The sequence below is a fragment of the Capsicum annuum genome, chromosome 7 (genome assembly GCF_002878395.1).
Source record: "Capsicum annuum cultivar UCD-10X-F1 chromosome 7, UCD10Xv1.1, whole genome shotgun sequence".
NCBI lineage: Eukaryota > Viridiplantae > Streptophyta > Magnoliopsida > Solanales > Solanaceae > Capsicum > Capsicum annuum.
In genome coordinates, this window is record NC_061117.1 from 199,706,807 (window position 1) to 199,723,025 (window position 16,219).

Genomic DNA, 16,219 nt, shown 5'->3' on the forward strand with positions numbered 1-16,219 from the left:
TGTTTCAGATATTACTTGTTTTAATTTCAAATTATTCATCTGTAAATAAATACTTGGTAAATAAATTCCAAAATTCAAACTTAAATAACTCATAAATTACTATACATACCATCTTTACCATTTGATACCTTTTAAGTCAATAATATGCCTATACACAAACACACACATACAATTCATACATTTATTCTGTGTTCCCTTACTCTTCTTCTTCAGCATGCTTTTTTATTTATTTAAAAACATACCCTAAACAGAAGTATAATAAGAGTAACATCTTTTCAGCAAAGAATCTACAGATTCCTTATTCAACGTTCAAGCGGAAATTATGTGTTTGTCTTCCGTGAATGCAACCACCTACTCCACCTGCTAATGTAAACTCGACCTGTCAAGTTAACACTATCAGTCAATTTTTTGTTTAGAAGTTCGGTATACACAAGGTTGTCTTTGTAAAATTAATAGCCTAAAGTCAATTTTTTAATAAGAGGCTTAGATAAATGCACATAAAAAAATAATTTGAAGTTTTTGTTCATAAGACCTTTAAGTTTATATGGTAACATACTATTATAAAAGTAAGAATTAATTCTAGTTAACAAAGATATTAGTTATTTTTATGCAATATATTAATTTGGATGTTGTTAAAAATTTTTATTTATTAATATGAAGTTTTGAATTGTTTAATTCAAAATTTTAAAATATTTTTGACAAAAAGAAATAGTTTTGCATTCTTTTTTTTTTTTTAAAAATAAATAGAATAAAGCATCTAGTACCCCTAAAGTATGACCAAATTTGCTACGGTACACCCTAATTTCACAGGTCCTTATTACCCCCTAAACTAAATTTTAACATATTTTTGTCATTCTTTTTTACTGAAGTGGCATCTTTTTTCAATCTTTTTAACTGACATGACACCTTTGATGCGGGCCCCATTTTATATAATAAAAGTGTCCTGTCAGCATAAAAGGGTGATAGAAATACGCTTAAATTGAATTTAGAGGGGGGGATGAGGCTAATAGGACCCCTGTGAAGTTGGAGTGTGTCATGTAGTTTATCGGGTACACACAATCTATATTTTCGCAACACTACTTCAACACTGGTTCAAGTTTAACATAAAAACACTATGAAGTACAACAACACCCTCAACACAAAATCAAAATAATCTTTCAAAGAAGTGAGTTTTATTTTTTCAGAAATTAAGATGAAACAGAAATGCCCAAGTCCTCCGAATTCACGGAGTGTCCTTAAGGAAATAATTCCCCTCAAGTACCCGAGGTTGTGGAATTTTTCTCCCAGGATAAAATGGCCAAACAAACCAACTGTAGCGGTACCTCAAACAATTGGAATCTCTTCAAACTCACTCAACAATTTGATTGATCATACAGAATGTTTTGATGACAAAGAATTTGTATATTTAGAAATTTTTTCATACCTAAACCTGTGGATAAATGCAGGTTTATATAGCCATCAAGTGCCCCTTCCCAAAAGTGGCAATGGTTCATTTGAAAAGGTGTATCCTTTGGAAGAGTCATGTCTGTTCATTCGAAACATTGTGTCTTTTTCTGAACAGACACAGCTATTTGAATAGTCACTCCTTTTCCAAAATAATATGTCTTTTCCTCAAAGGTTGTGTCCCTTCATTTTCCATTCACACCTTTTTCATACATATTGAACCCAACAATCCCCCACATGAATGGGGAATAGCTATTTTTTCGTAAAATTTTACGGACAAGTATGTGATCATCAAGCAAAGACTGATTGCATCTGGATAAGTGGGTTTCCCATTGAACATTTCGTAGTGAACATGCATCGGATGCACTCAGTCAATTGGTAGATTTGATATCTTTGAACCGTCGAGCTTTAATGTACACCTAGACAACACATGTCACACAACCAGCCTTTTACAGTTTATGGTTCTCATAATTTTGTTCTTTTCATCCATGAACACGTCCCAGATTCATGAGAGCTTAGAGAATAGGCCTTTACTAATATTCTCTTTGAAGCGGCTTCCATTTTTCCCTCACATAGGTGATTTCTAAACTTTCAATCCCATAGATTAAACTATTTAGTCAAATCTGCTAAATTTAGATAATCATTAAAAGACTTTTCACCTTAAGTCTTATCCTTGTTTACTACATATTGTCTACATCATGAGAATGAGTTGGGTAATTGACAATGTTGAACCTGTCAGACACAACTTTGTTTGATCTCCTTGAACCTAGCTCTTGGGATCTCCAGTCTGATAGGTAGAGTTACTGCCATGCTGACTTTTCCTAGGCCTTAAACCCATTCCCTTGGATATCCTTTCCACTCCTTCTCTAGATAGGCCTTTTGTAAGTGGCTCCGACACATTATCCTTTGACTTAACATAGTCAACAGTGATAATTCAACTAGAGAGAAATTCTCTAACGGTATTATGTCTCCGTCTTATATGACGAGATTTACCGTTGTACATCATGCTCCCTGCCCTACCTATTGCCGCTTGGCTATCACAGTGTATACATATTGGTGCCACTGGTTTGGGCCAATAAGAAATATCTTCCAAGAAATTCTGGAGCCATTCTGCTTCTTCATCAGCTTTATCCAATGCAATAAATTTAGATTCAATTGTAGAGCGAGCAATACAAGTCTATTTGGATGATTTCCAAGAGAATGCTCCTCCACCGATAGTAAATACATATCCACTTGTGGATTTTACTTCGTTCGATCCGGTGATCCAATTTGCATCACTATAGGATATTTATTATAATGCAAGGCATAGTATTGAGTGTATTTTAGATACCCCAAAACTATTTTCATTGCCATCCAATGAGTTTTATTGGGATTAGTTATGTACCGACTCAACTTACAAATAGCGTATACTATGTATGCTCGTGTACAATTCATTATATACATTAAACATCCCAATACTCTTGCGTGCTTCAATTATGAGTCACTTTCACCTTCATTCTTTCGAAGTGCAAAGCTCACATCCAATGGAGTCTTGGCAATACCGAATTCCATATACTTGAATTTTTCAAGTACATTTTTGATATAATGAGACTGTGACAATGCCAACCCTTGTGGAGTTCTATGAATTCTTATTCCTAAGATCACATCCGCAACTCTAAGGTCTTTTATATCAAACTTACTCTCAAGCATTCATTTCATTGCATTTATGTTAGAAATGTCTCTACTGATGATCAACATATCATCCACATATAAACAAATAATGACTTGGTGATTCGGAGTGTCTTTAATGTAAACACATTTATCACATTCATTTATGTTGAACCCATTTGCCAACATGGTTTGGTCAAACTTTGCATGCCATTGTTTAGATGCTTGCTTTAGTCCATACAATGAATTAATAAGTTTACACACCTTATTCTCCTTTCCTGGAACCACAAAACCCTCAGGTTGTTCTATGTAAATTTCTTCCTCCAATTATTCATTTAGGAATACGGTTTTCACATCCATTTGATGGATTTCAAGACCATATATTTCCGCCAAGGCAATTAACATTCGAATCGATGTTATCCTTGTTACTGGAGAGTATGTATCAAAGTAATCAAGTCCTTCTTTTTGCTTGAAACCTTTTACTACAAGTCTTGCCTTGTATTTGTCAATAGTACCATCCGCTTTCATTTTCCTTTTGAAGATCCATTTAGAACCTAAAGGTTTATTTCCTGGAGGAAGATCAACCAATTCCCACGTATGGTTTCTTAAGATTGAATCAATCTCACTATTGACTGCCTCTTTCCAAAAGGATGAGTCTGACAACGACATCACTTCTTTAAATGTTTGAGGCTTATTTTCTAAGAGAAATGTTATAAAATCTGATCCAAATGTAGTAGAAGTTCTTTGACGTGTACTAAGTCTTGGATTCTTTTTATTATGTTCATTCACACTTGGTTCATCTCGAGGTCGTTTACACCCTTCACTAGACTATTCATGTCTAGTTTTATACGGGTAAATGTTTTTAAAGAATTTAGCATTATCTGATTCAGTTACCGTATTTTTATTTATATCCGGATGTTTGGATTTATGAACCAAAACTCGACATGCTTTACTGATTTTAGCTTATCCTATGAACACGCAGTCCACAATCTTAGGTCTTATCTTAACCCTCTTAGGCATAGGAACTTGTACCTTTGCTAGACACCCCCACACTTTGAAATATTTCAAGTTGGATTTCCTTCCTTTCCATTTTTCATAAGGAATTGATTGTCTTTAACTTGTGATGAAGATTAATATCTTTGAATCACCAGTTAAGTTCAAGCGGAGTAGAAAGCTTAAAGCTTTAATCTCCAAAAACAAGTAATACAGATTCTAAAAAAAAAAAAAATTTAGTGAAAAGAAAATTTCACCAAACAAGAAAAAAAATTATTTTTTTCTTTCTTTTTTCAAAATTATTTCCTTAAGATTGTAGTTTATCGGGTACACACAATCTGTATTTTCGCAACACTACTTCCACACTTGTTCAAGTTTAAAATAAGAACACTATGAAGTACAACAACACCCTCAATACAAGATCAAAATAATCTTTCATAGAAGTGTGTTTTATTTTTTCAGAAATTAAGATGAAACAGAAATGCCCAAGTCCTCCGAATTTATGGAGTGTTCTTAAGGAAATAATTCCCCTCAAGTACCCGAGGTTGTGGAATTTTCCTCCCAGGATAAAATGACTAAACAAATCAACTGTAACGGTACCTCAAACAATTGGAATCTCTTCGAACTCACTCAACAATTTGATTGATCACACGAAATGTTTTGAAGACAAGAAGAGTTTGTATATTCAAAAAAATTTTCATGCCTAAACCTGTGGATAAATGGAGGTTTATATAGCCATCACGTGCTCCTTCCCAAAGGTGGCAATGGTTCATCTGAAAAGGTGTATCCTTTGGAAGAGTCATGTCTGTTCATTCAAAATATTGTGTCTTTTTTTGAACAGACACAACTATCTGAATAGTCACTCCTTTTCCAAAACAATATGTCTTTTTCTCAAAGGTTGTGTCCCTCCATTTTCCATTCACACCTTTTTCATACATATTGAACCCAACATGTCATAAAAACTATGGCCATAGTTCGGGAGACTACTGGATGCTTATCTCTTTAAAATATAAACTTTGTATGTATTATAATCTTCAATATTAATTTAAGTAAATTTTAAATCATAGAATTTACTATAAAAACTTTTGTGCCTAAAGCAAACACTTTACTAGCCTTACCCTTGAGCCATCTTCGGGTGTACGTGGGTTCATATTCCTTGTCTGGGTTAAACCAGAAGAACACGAGTGTAAAACGTCGTGGAACAACAATTTCAAACTTTCGATCGAACCTAACGAATCCTTCGAACATTTTGGCCATTTAGACATCCGATTTAAGGTGATTCTGAAGATTGCCTACGATGTAGCTACCCATGATGAGCCATAATTTGAGAAACTTGAACGTTCGACCCCGTTCCAAGTTTCCAGTCTTTATAATTCACAATTGAGCCATGTTTTGAATGTTTATTCCTCAGATACTTAGGATTTGTGCTCAATTCCTAGACTAGCACCTTTGGTTCTTTTACCCATGTGCAACAATAGTCTAAGTAATAGTATCCACTGTTATTTTGTATGTATTCAGGTACAAGAATCTGTATATAAGAAACAGAAACTTCAAAGAATGTTCAAGTTCAAGACAAGAACTTATGAAGTTTCTTAACACCTTCAATACTAGATTATGAATAATCTATCTTAGAAGTGTGTTAATATTAAAAAAAAGATGAAACAAAAATTTAGACCAAGTCCCCCTACTTCACGGAGTGTCCTTAAGGAATAATTTCCCTCACTGTACCCGAGGTTGTGGAATCTTCCTCCCAGGATAAAATGGCCTTCAATCCGAACAATAGCGGTACCTCAAATAGACGGATTCTACGAACTCACTCAACAGTTTGATTGATCACACAGAATATTTGAAGACAAGAGGAGTTTGTGTTTTAGAAATTTTTTCATGTCTAAACCTGTGGATGAAAGCAGGTTTATATAGCCATAACATGCCTCTTCTGAAAAGTGGCAATGGTTCACTTAAAAAGGTGTAACCTTTCCTGAAAAATCATATCTATTCGTCCAAACAGTGTGTCTTTTCCTAACAAGCATGCCTTTCCACGAATCAGTGTGTCATTTTACTAAATGGTTGCATCTTTCTGAAGCACCAGTTCATAACATTGCATCAGTTCAGTTCGAAACAGTGCATCAGTTCACTATATACATGCATATAAATGGAGGATAAAACGCAGATTTTTTTTTTTACGTTTCTGTCATTTTTCCTTTGGTATATTCATATCAGATATTTGATCAAATAAATTTTATCCAAAAATATAGATCTCATCGATCATTTGACAAATCCAAATCCAAATCCAAAGCCGAACCGAGCAAGCGACGATGACGGCGCGAGGCACCACCTTGTCCTTGCCTCACTATCCATGTGGAGTAAGTATTCTTTATTAAAAACACTCCAAAGTTCTCTTCTCCCACCAATGTGGGAGATTTAGTGAACTTTCCAATTTGGGAGTACACTTTCTAAGTTAGTGTCTCCTTCCCTCCACCTTTTTGCTCTCCATTTTCCATTCACACTTCTTCCATACATATTGAACCCAACAGCCACTTATGTGGGATAAAACTCAACAAGTTAGCTCATTTGATTCCATCAAAATACTGTCTAAACTCTGGACATATGCATGCACTACCGCCATAAGCAACGCCCACGTAAAGACAAATGTCGAATTCATCAGCTAGTTGACTAATAAGATCAACGGTTATAGTGGAAGTAGTCACTATAGTAGGACAGAGAAAAAGTGGGACTAGTCCAGCACAACATCAACTTCAATAACTCTACGTAGAACTACATGACATAAAGAGAAATCGCTATCAACAGAAGTTTGTATCGCAAAAATATTGCATGGGAAAAAACCAGCTACCTTGCAAGCTTTATTATACGTAGAGTATGGGTAAAGTTTGCCAAATACCCATTTTAAAAACTTTGTCTATAATTAAGATACAAGTCTTGAAAAATTTGTCAAATACCCACTAAATATGATGTCATTATCTCTTCCTTTCAAGTTAACAAATCCAACACACAAGTTTCTAATTCCTTCATCCACAATTATATTTAAAATATCTATCCAAAAATAATTATTAAAAAACTTTGATTGCTTAAAAGAGAAGCACCCATTTCCCTCCAAAATTCTCATATTCAGGCATGATTTCGGTGTTTTTTTTTGACGATTAGCTCAAAATTAGTACACATGTATCCGGTGTTACCCCATTTGTTTTTATTATTCTCAGACATAGTTTTCACCATTTAAAAAAATCTTTCTGTAACACCTTGCATTTTGGGCTAGAACGAAAACCATCATTTCTATGTGTAGATGATCCAAAAGCCTTAAATCCTATGCAGATTTGGCATGTTACTCAATTATGTAGTGTGTAAACCTATTTGAGCATGAATTGAGATCATAGAGGTCCCTTAACTCAAGGACTAGTAGAAAGCTTTCCTATTGTTCAAGTTTTAGTGAGCTTCAAAACTTGGATCCACTTTAATCGATCATAACTCTTTGTATATGAAGAACTGGGTGGCCTACTATATATCAAATTAAGTTTTTTGAGTCCTCTTTCTAATGCCACTGGTTTTTTTTAATCCGGTATCGAATTAGAAAGTTATGCTCATTTTACTTCAAAGTGTCTGTCTGCCAAAATGTGATGACGAGGATGATGACTTATCAGCTGTGTGATGGCCCGTCAGACCTGGTCGTCAGTCTAAGCCAGTGAATGGTGAAAACCAGCCTAAAAGTGACAACCTGGGTGATGACTTATCACCTGAGTGACGACCCATCAACCCTAGTCGTTAATTGATACAATTATGCAAATTTTTTTGAACTCCTTAGGGATATGTTGGTCTTTCCCTCACTCCAAATATCTTTCACACGAATTAAATCACCCCTTAAAGTGTTATTAATCAGTAACTATCAGTTTTACAACATCAAAAACTTTCTCTTCACTCTCAAAATACGATCAAACTGGGGTTTTCTCCAAGAACAAGAAATTCAAGAAAATCAAGCCTTAAGTTCAAGCTTTCCAAGGAACGAATCGAGATTCGAGTTCTTCTCTTTAAACTAATTAATTTGAGGTACGCGGTGTTTTTCTAAAATCTCATGGGCATAGAAATCATGATTTTAAGAAAGGGGTTTCGGATTTATGAATACATTCATGTTTTAGAAGTATTGATGATATTGTTTTGGCCTTTAGGCCTTCCCCCAAATTGATTTAAAATTCTATATATATTAAGCATATGTTTTAAGGTTGATGATTGAATTGAGAGCATGACTCATGAAAAATCCCTTTCTTGTTATGATTTTTCTTTACTTATGATATGCTATGAATTATTTTGAATGCATCTTGAAAAACATGATATGAAATGTCTTGAGTAATGTTATATTTGGGATATGATTTTGATTTCAAAGGAGAGGGTTGCACCATATGAAATGTCCCTTTCTTGTTGATAAATGTTGAATATGCATAGAATGAAAGAGTGCATGGTTTTGCCAAAAGCATGTGACCACCATATGTTTGAAGAATTTTGCATAGTTTTGACTTATGTTTTGGAACATGAAATCTCTTATACTATCTGTATGTTTGGGTGGTCTGAATTGAGTTTTTTATGAAAGAATCTTGCATGATACATAATGGATCAGAAATAGGACTTGGAAGTATTGGTGTGACGACACCAACTCAGATAATGCCATGTTAATTCGGAACAGAATAGAATGCATGTTTAAAATCAAATTTTCAGATTTTGAAATTGGAATGATGCATGTTTCAGAATAGACTAAAATTGGGCATAAAGAGAGCTTAGGTGGTTCCCCGAAGAAGGCACGAGTTCAAAAAACTTATTGCCCAAAACTGTGATTTGCCGATCTGGTTATATTATTATATGCTGGCCTAGTGACCTATGGTGTATTAGACTCAGACACTCCAACCCTTGCGGCACACTTGGGTTGGGGGCTTCCCCATCGAGTCAATGGTGGATTTCATATAGCCCGTTGAATATCAAATTTGTAGGGGAGTGCCACCTAACTCAGAAGTAATTCAAAGATTAGAAATTGCATTAACAGTAAGGTTTTATGATTATAAAAAATGCCCATGTGTTTTCAAATTTATATCCTATATGATGTTTTGTGATTAGCTCTCAACTATTTTATTTATATGAAAAGCTTTATTTTGGATTGCTGATAATGCTCAAATTACACTCTTAAATGGGTGTAAGCGGTCATTGTCAATATAAAACCCAACTAGGTTGGGATCGAATCCCACATGGAATAAGGTGTGAACTTCAATTTGTTCACGAAATACTTTACTGGTAGTTTACTATTTCCGAAGATGGGGGTTTAAATTTCACAGAGAGTCAATTGTCACTTTCAATATTTTAGTGTTGTAATCAATATAAATGAGAAACCAGAGTTAAGTTCACCATGGGTATTGGGAGTTAACAAATACTAGGTAATACTTGGGATTCTTGGAGTAAGTAGAAACAGTAGAATATCCCTGACTATGATACTGTCTGACTTATCTCTCGACCTCACTAGACAATTTATTATCTAATTATCTCAAACTTAGATAACTTATCTATTTCCAATAGGATGTTATCTTAGGTAGATTAATCCAGTTACAACATCAATCATTAAACAGAAGGTTGGTAGCTTCCGAGTCCCTATTGATAATTCACGTCCTCTGGTCTATTTGTCCGTTAGAAGCAAATATAGCCTAAGGCATAATCTAATGTTTGAAACCAATAGATTTCAATCAAAACAACAGAATTTCAAGACGTCCTACTACTCTTTGAATCCGTTAAATGCCTAGTAACCTATCAGCCCCTAATCCATGGATCCCATAACTCCGGCTAATGGAATTATCCGTTCATGATTTGATGAATGAAATAAAAAGTTGAATTCATCATAATAAGGATAAACTTACGAATGGATGAAAAAAAAACAAGTAGTTTCTTCAATTTACTCACGAGATAGAAACCTAAAAATAGTTGATAAGAGCTTTTTTAAAGAAACAAGAAAAATATTTGATGGTAAAGATGAAGCAATGTTACGTGCTTCTCTTCAAAAGTTCTTCTCTGATAATTAATGATCGATCCCCATACAATCCTAAAACAAGTCTTTAAATAGTCAATCCTAAATAAGGAAATAAAATTAAAGTTTCAGTTTTCTCTTCGGATTGGACAACGACGATCTTGGCGGCGTGTCAGATGTCTGTCAACGTGTGCGATATGTCATCAAAGGTTCCAGTGAATTGTTATCTTCTGACTCTTCAAACGGCAAACCTGGCGGTGTGTTAAAATTCTTGACGGCACGTGACAACTGCCGTCACAACTTCACTGGAAATCAGCGTTCTCTGCTACTGGTTGACGGTGATTTTGATGCCATGTCACATATTTGACGGCCCGTCCTAAACGTCTTCATATTTCATCTCAATTTATCAGGTTCTATCTAAGCTTGACGGCAACTTTGACAGCCTGTCCCATGTATGACGGCACTTCAGAATTGACGTCAGCTATACTTCAGCTTATTTACATCAGATTTTAGCTGATTTATTCTTTTTTCTTTTGGTTTCCTCCCCGATCACTTGTATCTGCATTAACACATTAAAAGCAATCAAAAACAACAAAAGTTGCTTAAGACCTCACAACTATTTAGATTTAAAAGCTTCAACTGTGTTAGCATTGGCTCACACATCAACACCCTCAACTTAAACAATTGCTTGTCCTCAAGTAACCAAAACATAACTAGGAGTATACAAAGTATAATTCGGCAACCCACTACTCTCATCAGGTCAGAATACATGCACCATCTACATGATCAATCAAAGTAAAATCAACTGTGTCTAATATTTGAAAACACCCATGTAACTCACATGTATCTAGATATGGCAAAAATCTCAGCAATAACAGCCTAGCACATACCCAAATTACATTATCCAAACAAAGCAGTTAATAGCAATATACCTGGTGTGCCCTCATAACAAAGAAATCCCTTTCTCACCCAGATTCATATGAATAGACATAGGGATGAACGTAAGACTCACTCTCACAACGAAGTTCTAACATTGCACATCAAATGCCATAGGCTTGCCCTTATAGTCAGTATCAAAGTCTTCAGACAAGTCAGTTAGGATCACTATAGGGATTTCCTTAAGCTTGTAATGTAGGCTCAGGGATGGTATGATATTCATGGTTATTTCATAGTGACTACAACTCCTTGGCATTATATTAACTCACGGTGTTTCAACTTTTGACCTTCTTTGCTTCCCTCTTTTATTTGTCAAGCATTCTCAAGATGGGTGTTGTCTGTTCAAGCATTACATTAACTTTTTCAGTTTTCTCTTTTTCTTTTTCACTACACCCAACTTGTTGTTCATTTTCCTTTTTTTACCTCTCTTCATACTCGTAATGCATCACGCACCACCCTATAGTAGCCACCCTCAACTTAGGTTATTTGCCTAAGTCGAGGTGCACATTGTCCAAGGAGGACCAGGGACCAAAAAAGTTCATTGTGATGTAATGGGAAGGTGAAAGGTATATAAGAAAGAACTGGGCTATTTAGGCGTAAAAAGGGATCAAGGGATATTATTCACATTTGGACTGTCATTTAAGCTAAAATGGGTTAACATGCAAAAACGGCCTATGATCCTTTCCTAATGCCTATCCTATGACAATGGTATGACTAACTAGGAAAGTTATAGATTTAATGCACAATGGGAACTGAGTAAGACCTTACACGCACATAGCACACAAGTATATAGCACATCACTACTCATCCGTTTCATGCATTTGTTTTCTACAGGTTATCTATTTGCCACACTAATGCCACAAACAGATACACAGTGGTCACAATAGATGCAATTCACACAATTCATGACAGATTAGACCACTGGAGAGGTACTCAAAAATTACAAAACAAGCTAACTGCCTCAAGTACTTGTACTATTCCTAATTATTTATAGAACATGTTATTACAACAGTTTCCCTATACCCTCAACTTAAAATCAAAAATAAAATGCACTAAGGGTTAGGATATACCTGAACTGGGTCGTTCTCAGGGATCATGGGTTGCCTCCCATGCAGCGCTTGATTTAAGTCGCGGCATGACTTAGGTGTCTTGATTACCTCAGACTACATCGAGACAGATAATGGTGATGCTTTTCACTGATTCTTCTGGGCCAATGTAAAGCTTTACTCATTGCCCATTTACATTGAATGTACTGCCATCTTCGTTTTTGAGCTCCACTACCCCAGATGAGTGGACTTGATTTACCTTAAAAGGACCCGACCACTTAGATTTCAGCTTCCCTGGAAATAATTTGAGTTTGGAATTAAACAGAAGCACCAAGTCCCCTTTTTTAAACTCTTATTTCTCTATTTTCTAGTCATCATACCTTTTTATCTTTTCTTTATACAAATCTGCTCATTCATATGCCCTAAGATAGAATTCATCCATCCCATTCAGTTGCCCTAGTCTCATCTCTGCTGCTTTCTTCCAATTCAAATTCAACCTCTTGAGCACCCATAAAGCCTTGTGTTCTAGCTCTATTGACAAATGGAAAGCTTTTTCATAGACCAATTGAAATGGTGACATGCCAATAGGTGTCTTGAAATCAGTTCGGTATACTTGCAAGGATCATCAAGTTTTTGGGACCAGTCTTTTTAGCTAGCATTCACCATCTTGGCTAGGATGGCCTTAACTTCATGATTCAATACCTCCACTTTCCCACTGGTTTGCGGGTGATATGGAGTAGCCACTCTGTGTTGTTTCACTCCATATTTTGCTAGAGCTGCTCGAAATAATTTATTGCAAAGGTGAGATCCTCCATCGCTTATGATAGTGTGTGGTACTCTAAAGCAAGAGAAGATATTCTTTTTGAGGAAAGAAACAAATCTCTTTCCCTCATTTTCAGCCAAAGTAACAGCTTCGACCCATTTAGAAATATAGTCAACAACAACCAGAATATACTTCATTCTGTAAGAACTTACAAACGGCCCCATGAAGTCAATGCCCCAGACATCAAATAATTCTACTTCATCTTAGTCAAGGGAACTTCATGCCTTTTAGATATTTACCCCTGCCTATGACATTGGTCACATTTTTGCACGAACTCGTGGTCATCTTTAAACAATGTTGGCCAATAATAGCCACTTTGCAACACCTTTTTGGCCGTTCAGTCACCTGCATGGTGACCAGGGAAGCATGGCATGCTTCCAGTATACACAGTATCTTTACTTGAGGCACACATCTCCGTATGACACTGTCTGTACATCACTGAAAAAGATAAGGCTCATCCTAGAAGTACTGTGTTACATCATGCAAGAACTTTTTCCTTTGGTGGAATGAAAGATTTTTTGGGATGATCTCACTCACAATGTAGTTTGCATAATCTGTGTACCAGGGTAGTGATTCCACAACAGTTACTAGGATCTCCTCATCAGGGAATGCATCATTTATCTTTGTTTTATCATTAGCTTCCTGTTCACCTTCCATTCTAGATAAATGATCTGCAACCTGATTTTCACAACCTTTTCTATATTTGACTTCGAAATTAAACTCTTGCAGTAGCAACACCTATCTAATAAGCCTTGCTTTAGCATCCTTCTTTTCCATTAAGTATTGCAATGTCCCATGGTCAGTATGAACTACCACTTAGTCCCAAGCAGATAAGATCTGAATTTCTCGAAAGCATACACCACAGCTAGCAACTCCTGTTTAGTTACTGTGTAGTTCTTTTGTGCTCTATTTAGTGCTTTGCTGGCATAATATATTAGGTGAAATAATTTATCCCTCTTTTGTCCCAATACAGCTCCCAGCGCGACACCACTTGCATCACACATTATTTCAAATGGTTTTGCCCAGTCTGGTGCAATAACAATAGAGGCCTCAATCAGCTTCTTTTTAATGCACTCAAATGCCTTCAAGCAGTTGTCATTGAAGAGGAATTTCATTTCCTTCTCCAACAGCTTGCAAAGTGGATTTGCAACTTTGGAGAAGTCTTTTATGAATCTCCAATAGAATCCTGCATGACCAAGAAAACTATGCACTCCCTTTACTGAAATAAGAGGCAGTAATTTCTTGATAACTTCCACCTTTGCTCGATCAACTTCAATTCTTTTTTCAGAAATTTTGTGGCCCAGCATGATACCCTTTTTTTACCATAAAATGACATTTTTCCTAGTTAAGCACTAGATTAAATTCAACACATCTTTGCAGGGCTACATTTAGATTCTCAAGACATATTTCGAATGAATTACCTACCACAGAGAAATCATCCATGAATACCTCTATGGTGTCTTCCACCATGTTAGAGAAGATAGACATCATGCACCATTGAAAAGTGGCTGCTGCATTGCATAGCCCAACCGGCATCCTCTTAAATGCAAATGTGCTATATGGGCATGTAAATGTCATTTTCTCTTGATTTTCCAGTGCAATACAAATTTGGTTATATCCAGAATAACCATCCAAGAGGAAATACCACCCCCTACCAGCCAATCGATCAAATATTTGATCCATAAAGGGCATTGGGAAGTGGTTTTTTAGAGTCCAAGAGTTAAGCTTGCGGTAATCAATGCAGACTCTCCACTCGGTTACTGGTCTGAGTGGAATCAGCTCATTCTTTTCATTAGCAACCACTGTCATAACCCCTTTCTTGGGCACGCATTGAAATGGACTTACCAATTTGTTATCAGAAATAAGGTAAACTACTCCTGCATCCAACCACTTAATAATCTCCTTTTTAACCACCTCCTAAATTGGTGGATTCAAATGGTGCTGGTGCTCAATGCTAGGTGTACAATCTTCTTCTAGTTGGATTTTATGCGTACAAATGCTAGGGGGATACCAATAATATCTGCGATGGTCCATCTGATTGCTCTCTTATGTCTCTGAAGTACTGAAACAAGTGCATTTACCTGTCGTTCTTCCAAATCAGCTGCAATAATAACATGTAGCATGCTTTCTTTCCCCAGAAACACATATCGTAAGTGACCAGGTAGCTCCTTCAATTCTAACACTGGAGGTTCTTTAATAAATGGCTTGGCTGGTGGTGTTGGTCGATTAGCCAGATCAAGGTTGAGCTTTTTAGGAGCATGAAAATATAAGCCCAGGCCAGTCAGGGAATAAACTGTCTCTTCATACTCCTCAATTCCTTCGCTATTATAGTTCATCACAACCGCGGCTACGGGCTCAATAACAAAATGTTCAGTTCTGACCACATCCTGTTCGTCCTCAAAATACACATCAACTACTGAGAACATACTCATTTCCTCATGTTGCTTCATTGATTTTCCCATATCAAACCATACCTCCTTATGTTCATCCTGAATAAGAGCTCATTCGCTCTGATCAACACACTTTTGGTTGTGAGGAAAGGTCGACCTAAGATTATGGGCACCATAAAGTCCACCTCGCAGTCCAGAATGATAAAGTCTGCAGGGAATATGAAATTTGAGACCTTTACCAACACATCATATAGAATGCCAACAAGTTGCTTTACTGATCTTTCAGCCATCACCAGCCTCATGTTGGTAGGTGTGGGATTACCCAAGCCCAACTTTTTATAAATAGTCAACGGAATTAGATTAATGCTTGCCCCTAGATCACATAGTGCTTTAGTGAATCAATGGTTCTAATTTTCCAGGGAATAGTGACTGTACCTGGATCCAATTTTTTCTACGTCAAGGTCCTTGTGGAAATAGCGCTGCAAAGGTGGAGTTTTAGTTCTAGTTCACAACTCACTGATTATTTCTTGGTAACAAGGTCTTTCATGAATTTTGCATATCCTGGCATTTTATCAAGTGCTTCGAGCAATGGCACATTTATAGTCAATTGCTTGAGCATTTCTAGGAACTTGCTGAATTTTACATCATCTGCCTTTTTTCTCAGCCATTGAGGAAAGGGAGGTGGTGGCCTTGGGATGGGTTTCAACACCACTTCCTCTTCCTTCTCCTTGTCTGACATATCAATAGAAATTTTTGGCTTCTCAGGCTCCATTGGGTGTTGTTCTACTGGTTCCTCTGCAACTTCTTTAATGCTCATAGATTTGCCTACAGAAGGGCTAGATAACATTTTACCACTCCTAGTGGCCATTGCCAGACATGAACCGTCTGTCTTTTGATCCTAAAACGTTTGAGTAAGTAAAGTACCACTTCT

The 16,219-nt window shown here is 36.2% G+C and overlaps 1 pseudogene; it reads right to left on the bottom strand.

The window, feature by feature from the left end:
* Positions 1 to 243: 243 nt before the first annotated feature.
* Positions 244 to 13,555, bottom strand: LOC124885865 (annotated as a pseudogene).
* Positions 13,556 to 16,219: the final 2,664 nt, after the last annotated feature.